Raw genomic sequence first — 7,829 nt, forward strand, 5'->3', positions numbered from 1 at the left:
CGCCCGGCCGCAGCTGCCGCTCGCCGCCGGGAGGGACAGAAGGAGGGAGGGAGGGAGGTCGCGGCGGCTGCCGGAGCCCCTCCGGGAACCGGGGGGGCGGCGGCGGCGGGGAGGAGGCAGTGGGGCCACAGCTTAAAAGGGCAATGCCCTGCCGGCGGCTCCGATCGCAAAGCCTGGAGGGGGTTGCCGGAGCGGGGGGCGGGGGGGGGGTGGTTCTCGCTGCTGACTCGGGGTTGCCGCGCTCCCCGCCCCCGGCGGGATGCTCCCGCTCCCCCTGCAGAGGGGAGCCCCGCCGGCAAAAGCCCTCCTCCCCGGGAGGGTGGGCCAGGCGAAACGCGCACCGCCGGGGGCAGCTCCTTCTCCCCCCTGCGAGTGCTCGTGGGGCAGCCCCGGACTTTTTCCCGTGTCGTCTTGATGTGACACTTTTCCCTAGACAGCGCTGGCTCTGCTGCTGGCCGGGGGTGCCTGCTATGGGCTAACCAGGAGGGCTACAGACAAAAAGCCTACAGGGCGTCCTGAGGGGAAGGGAATCGGGACCTTCTCTTCCCCACACGCTTACTCCCATCATCTTGCCCCCTGTGCAGGTGTAGGCCTACTCACCCTAAAATCATTAGCCTCAAAACTTGCCTGAAATGCAACGCTTCTTCCCATGAATTTTGTCAGCTAGAATGTGCATGGAAGACACACTCCAAAAGGGGGATAATACAAGGAATGCGTTTAAAATGCACATTTGTGTTTATTGTAATGTATTTACCCAGGTTTGGGTATAAATCACACCTGAATAATAGCAGAAGGATGTAGGGGAGCATGCCTCTTTTTCCTTAAAGAGCTTCTTCCAGAAGACCATCAAAGCACCAATCACCACATCCTGCTGTATCTACAGCAAAGCAAGTCAGTCTGCTTAAATTGCAAACGGTAGAGCAAATCAATGAGCACACGTTCCCGCCATGAAAGCATAGTCCTGTGCATAGGAAAGTGTAATCCCCCTCCTTCACATCCCTGAGTCCAAGAAGGAAGAGTAGGGTCGGGAAGATGGGGATCACATCACTCCTCCCTGCCACACGCATTTTCAGTTAGGCCCAAGGGGTAGGTCACACATACGCTGTGACTGGGACAAACTTGTTGCTAAGCTCCAGCACAACAGGATAAGAAGCTTTGGAAAGGAGGCATTTGTTCACAATGTAGTGTCTTTGAAATTTCCAGTGAATTCAGTGGCTGCATGACAAAGTTTGCTCTGTTACTCTTAGATTGTTCTTTCTTCCCTTGAGGCAAGTCAGGGTTTTTGTTCTTGCCTCCAAAGTAGGGTGTGACCTTGGTATCTTGAATGACCTATTCCTTTAAGTAAGCGTGCAACGCGGCTCATCACAGTGGTATTAAAATGAGATGGTACCTGAAATGATAGAGGATCTATCATTTTACTTCAGCAAAGCATCGCTGGCCTCTAAGGAAGTAGGATTCCTCCCAAAGTGCTACGAATCGTAAAAACCTCATATTAACAACATTATTGTTATTCACTCAGCCATAAGGAGAAAAAGAGCAAACAAACAAACAAACAAACAAACAAACTCTGAATAGCTAAGATCAGGAGACAGACTCTAAAATGATCATAAATCCCTCTGGTTTTAAATGGTAAAACATATTGATTATCTGACCTGTGCACTGAGCATAACCAGTGCAGCAATTACCGCAGTCAGATACAATGACACATATTATAGGTGAAAGGAATACACCCAGAGAAGAAACCAATTTACTTCACCCAGAAAGCTGTGGATTGAAGCAGCTTTGGCAGCGTTTGTATTCACAGGAAGATGGATTTTGGATGGTGGAGGTGAGAGGAACAAAGATCAGTTTATTTTTTAATGAATGCAGATGAAACATTCCTTGTTAACTGAACAGAGAAGTCTCACTCTGCACTGTAGGGTCAGGCAACCTGACATGACAATTAAAACAGTAGCTCAAGACTGCCAAGAGCAGGCTGGGATTAGGCTGGTTTGTGTTACTTGCTCTGGAAACTGCTGGGAACAGCACGTAAAAGGTTGGACTGCAGCTGGGCAGGTTAGTACCTGGTCTTTGTACAGTTTCTTAAGGTTTCCCGCATCTTTTGTACGGACTCCTGCTTCTGAAAACCTCCCACAAGCAGTTATTTTCCAACTCAGTTGTAATACAAAGGAGACACGAGAAACAGCAAAAGATACTGCTACTGACACAGATAGGATTCCCTCCCCCCTTTTTTATCTCGATAAACTAAGATGGGAGTAGAAGACAACTATGTGTTTGTTAGGACTCCTCTTGCATCTGAAAAACACATTCAATCTCCTTAGTCTACTAAGAAGGGTAAAACTGCTATGATAAGGTAACTGTTATCTCAAAGGGAGAGGCCTGAAACCTGATCTTGTAGTCTTTATTCACGCAATTTCTTGTTTGCACTGGTACAGCAGAAGGCCTCGCCTCAGTGGGTATCTGCCTTTAAGCATCCAAATAGCCTCACTGATTTTAGTAGGGCTGCTTGCACGTTGAAAGTTGGACACTTACTTCAGTACTGTGGTCTTCAGCCTCTTTTGATCATGGACACCAGCGGAGGTGCATTAAATTTGAGTCTCCTGACAAGAAGTTTGCTTTTTTTGGTTACTTTTTGCAGGCCAATTAAAAAATCTCCTGCAGACCTCCAGAAAATCCTTCATTTCAGAACGAAAAAATATTAACTTAGAAGAACTGGGACTCCAGTGAATAAAACATGTAGAGCTTCGCCTGTAATTAGGTATAATTAGTAGATGGATTAGTAAGGGACCATTGGATGGCAAGTCTATTGGCTACCAAAATACAGTACCATCACTGAAGTGCAGTATACCACCAGTGATGTAGCATGTACTGCTTTAAAGTGGTACTTGGCTTGGCATAGCACTGGGAGTCACTGTCACCAGTCGTGACACTGGCACAGCAGCTGCCACTAACAGCATCTGCTAAAAATTGTGTGAAGCCCTGACTCAGCCTGAATTCCTGCAGGCATGCCACAGGGCTACATATCTACCCTGCGAGTTTAACTCTTAAATAAAACAACTACAACTGTAAACTTGCCAAAAAGAAAACCAAAACTAAATTAAACTAAACTAAACTAAACTAAACTAAACTAAAACTACTCAGTATTCTGAACTTTTGGCTTCACAAAGTATAACCTCATCCTCAGCTTTTGACTAGCAAAATGTCTCTTTGAGAGTCCAGGATAGATGACAATAAGATTTGCTCATGATTAAGTGGTTCTGGATGGGGTCTGAAGGATTCTCAGCAGGGATACTGATCCCTGCTGTGTGTACATGGAGCAAGGGAATTGCAGGCAGTTCCATCCCTTTCTATCAAACAGTAATCAGGAGGAGACCAAGGCAATGGAATCAGTCAAGGAGTTAGTGCTGCAGTCCTAACCAAATGTTGTGCCTAGAGTTTGAGCTCCTAGTTTTTCCTTGTTCCCTCCTTAAGTTGCCGAGGGTACCTCTTAACTTTGAGACCCTGATGCATATGTTGGTCACATCCTGACTTCACGGGGAGATGAAATCCACTTGGGAACCATCATCAGGTTTGAATGGTGCTCCAGAGACGGAATGACTCCGCTCTTGGCCAGTGCCTTGAATCAGGGACCACTTCCCGCCCCTTCAGAGAGGGCAATTCATTATGCCAAGGGGGTTGCATGGATCTAGCTGTTCTACTAAGAGATATTAAACTGAGGCAATGGGGTCTTGTTGATCCTTTCTGACAGAGCACATTCAGATTATTTCAAACAGTCACAGATTTACTTTAGAAGACTCAAGAAACAAAGTTAGCAGGCTTGAATCAAAGCAACAGAGTCTAACCACAGCTTGTTATCCCTCATATCCACACCCTCCTTGGTCTACAGAGCAAGATGAGCAATAGAGGCTACAAGTATTACCCTGGGACACATCTTCCCACAGCCCAAACCCTGTTAACTGACATAGCTGCTGAAAACTATATACGGTCTTATATCCCATAATACACATGGGGTGCGTTATTCCACTCAGTGCATCTACATTCACCTCTTCTCCATTTTAATAACCTCACTAGGGTCACAGTGACTTTAAAGATGTCTGATCAAACACAGCGGTGTCAGAATACTCCAACCTTATCAATGCCTTCTCATCACCGAGGCTAAACATGCCTATCTCAGTGCTTTATGGACTTACTACTTAATTAGCCAGCCTGCTCCCCTCCTTCAGGGGAGACAGCAGCCTTCCCAAGGCAGCATGTCAGGCTGTATTTTTCTATCACAAATTAGAAGTAAATCTCCCTGCCAACGGGCTGATTGATGGCATCAGTCTACTGTGCACAGCAATATTTTGCAGGGGACAAATTCAAAACGATCAATTGGAGATTCTTTACATAAAAGTTGGCTAAGCTGTGAAACTTTCTGCCACAGGACACTGTGGGTGCTGAAAATGTGTATGGGTACAAATGGAATAGGACAAATCATCTTCTTGGTTGGAGTAAGAAAGGGTCTTAGCTTCTGCCCTGTTCCCTCGAAAGATGAACATGTGCTGCAATGACAGGACCTAAGCCTTGGTGACCAGAGGTAGCCCTTGCTAACCTCAGATAGCGAGGCCTATCTGTAAGAACCTGACTGTGCAATATTCCTGTATTTCTTACTGAAAATATTTTACCTAGGAAAAGATTACAGAACCAGCTAGAGAGAGAGATCATGTAAAGGGCAAGGACTTTTTAACTTTTAATTTATATCTGTCATTTTTAAAATCCCCCATTACCCTGGGGTACAACAATACAATTGTTACAGAGCTCAACTGCTCGGAGATTGAAGCCAGCTGAAGCCAAGACTGTCAAAGTAGAAGACTTAGGGAGGTGACAATAGCACCGAGGTTCCTTTCCTTTTGCCAGAGGGACCACAGAGAGGCAGAGAAGCCCAAAATGAGCAGTGCTGTTGTGGTACACCTTCAGCAGTTGATGTCCATAGGAACCACAGTCTGCTTTTCCCCGCTCCTTTGCAGCCTAGCAAGTACATAGCAGAAAAAAAATAGGACCGCCAGAGTAAAGCACAATATACCTCTCTGTTTCTTTTCTTATATAGTGATGAGAACCATTTTTAAACAATCTCAATGACTCTTATGCTTTGAAATAGTTCCCTAGCAGCCCTGGGCAATCAGTGAAATTTATCAGAACTGGTGTGTAAAATCTGTCATTTTCCTTCTGATCCCCATGAAGTCTTGGATGTTATGGGAGGGATGCCTCCTAATCAGGCTCTGTGGCATTTCTACACCAGCTTCATCTGCATTCTGTATTTGTAATTCCCTAATACTAACTTGCTGAGCCACACAACAAATTCTCATCACTTTTTGATGAGTAAGCGGAGGACAGCAGAGGTGGAAGATTCATTAGGCTCCACAGTATGTCAGAGTAATAGCAAGGTGAACAATTTCTCTACATCTAGCTGATACAGTTATCTTGTTCGTATGATCAAAAGCTTGTATGAAGGAAAAATGACCAGCACTGTAACTTGATGTCTTTTTCTCCCCTTGACCAAATGCACAGGCACCCTTTTACAGCTACAGTGGAGTCACGGTTCAAACTCATACTTCTGCAGCTGTAAGATGCCTTGACAATTCTGCCACAACATCCCATTAGGAGGCTCTGTAAGACTCTCTTCTACTTCTCCAGAATCAGAAATACCCAGCTATAACAGAATAGCATGGAGATAGAAACATCCTGGAACTTGTCAGCATTTTTGTTAGTCTAAGTAGGGACTTTGTGCCACAGATCATAACCTCACTTGAACAGCGACATTAAAGAGCTTCCATTATTCATTGAAATTCCCAGGTGTCATTTACAACCAGGAGGCTGAGAACTCAAAACCAACCACCGAATTGCTCTGGGAAGCGCTGCTCAAAATAGGGTTCTAGCAGCTCTTGGAATTGCAGCTCAGCGTTCCAGGGTAGACAGTGCAGGTGCTTTCAAAGGCATGGCCTCGGGTGAGTATGAGGGAGTGCCAGAGGAAGGGTTAATTCACGCGGGAAAAGCAAGCTGTCACAGCTGACATCCGAACATCTCAGTCCATGCAATATGAGTAGCTGGCATGATTGCAGCCACATTTCCAGCTGCAATTTCACTAGGCAGTGTGACCAAGAAGTAATTCAATGCAGCTGCCAAGGTCTCTGGGTATTGATACTAAGTGATTATTCCAGGCTTTCATGCAACAGTTGCATTTCTCAAATGAGATGACAACAAAACGAGTCAGAAGAGTGAGAGTAGTCTCCAATTTTGGGCAGTCATTTGGGGGCTCTCTTTTATACAAGCTGCTTCCCCATTTGCTTAGGAATGTTTTTTCCTCTTAAACAATATATTAACTTCCCCAAGCCAATTTAACAAGTCTCATGTGATATGATGGAGAAGAAATCAATAACATGCTTACTTGACAATGTCTTTTGAAGGGCATCTACAGCAGCACATGTATGAATGTACAGTGTCAGGAGCCAGCACATGAGTACTGTCCCTCAGTAGGTATGACACATGCAGTCAGAAGCACTTCTGTTCAAGCACATACATGCACAAAATAGAGCTACTTTTCTGCCACGTCTTCACTAATACTCTTTCCAATTCCAGAGAGTAAGACCTCATACGAATTAAGAAGTCGCAAGTAGTGTCAGGTGCCACCAGGCTGAAGGAGCAATGCATTTTTTACACACGTTTACTTTAGAAATAATAAATTGCCCATGAAATAAGCCACTTCATTTAGCCTCTAGAAGTTCATTCTGAATATTCAAAAAACGCATACAGACTGGGAATAGCCGTTTCGGGCTTCCTCATCCTGCCCAGACCACTCTGGATGGCCACTCTGGAAAGTTTGATTGACACTGATGCAAACCGCAATGTTTTTAGACTGAGTAACTCTACGCTTCCAAAAAGTGGAGGAGCCTCATGGCTTTCTCCAAATGCTTTATGGGTACGAAGTGGAAAGAAATGAAAATGCTCTCCATGGTTTTCGTTGGTCACATGTGCAGAGTGCCTTTGCAGTGACCAGCTATTATCTACATGCATGTGGCATTAACATGAAGTTTCAGCTGTGTGTAATAATAGCTGCTTGTTAAATAAAAGCTCTTGCTTGTTATTTTAATAGTAAAAGTAAGAATTCCTGCTGTCTCATACAGAGACTTTTCAAATTCTGTCACATTCCTGAGACAAAAAAATTGCATAGGCAAAAGGCCTGAAGTAGCTGCTTAATGTTTTTTTCAGCTCTAGCTATGAAGTGTCATTGGAGAAACATAATGAAAGGACATCTTAGTAATCTGATTAATAATACAAATGCACAACTTAAAATGTATTCCTAGCTGCATGATGAAGTGGGCATAGTGAGCTCAAATTATAAGCAAATTTCCTATAAATATTCTTTGGAAAAATGGTGGTTGATTAGTCTCCTACTCTTGCCATGTTTGAAGAGCTGGACAGGAAATTCAGCACTGGTGGCTGCAGTGTACTATCCACAGTGTAGGCAGGACTCCTTGCTTTAACTACATGCCTGAACTATAGATTCTCTTGCATCATTACCAGTAGGGCTGTACTGCTCGCTAGATGTAGGTCCACATTTTGCCGGTATAAATTTAACTAAGGAAATGCAACAGAAAAGCTCTTATACACAGGTCGCATTTGAAAAGGAAGGACAATGTTCCCTTGAACAACGAGAAGGAAGCAATTACATTATTCAGTGCACTATTCAGTGAAGTTTCCATAACCTAACAGTAATAGTCACTGTGGCTTGATAAGGTTGCTACGTCATGGCTGCCAAATGCAATGCACACCAATAGCACTGAATGCTATAA

Source organism: Struthio camelus, chromosome 18 (genome assembly GCF_040807025.1).
Source record: "Struthio camelus isolate bStrCam1 chromosome 18, bStrCam1.hap1, whole genome shotgun sequence".
In the NCBI taxonomy this organism is placed as follows: Eukaryota; Metazoa; Chordata; class Aves; order Struthioniformes; family Struthionidae; genus Struthio; species Struthio camelus.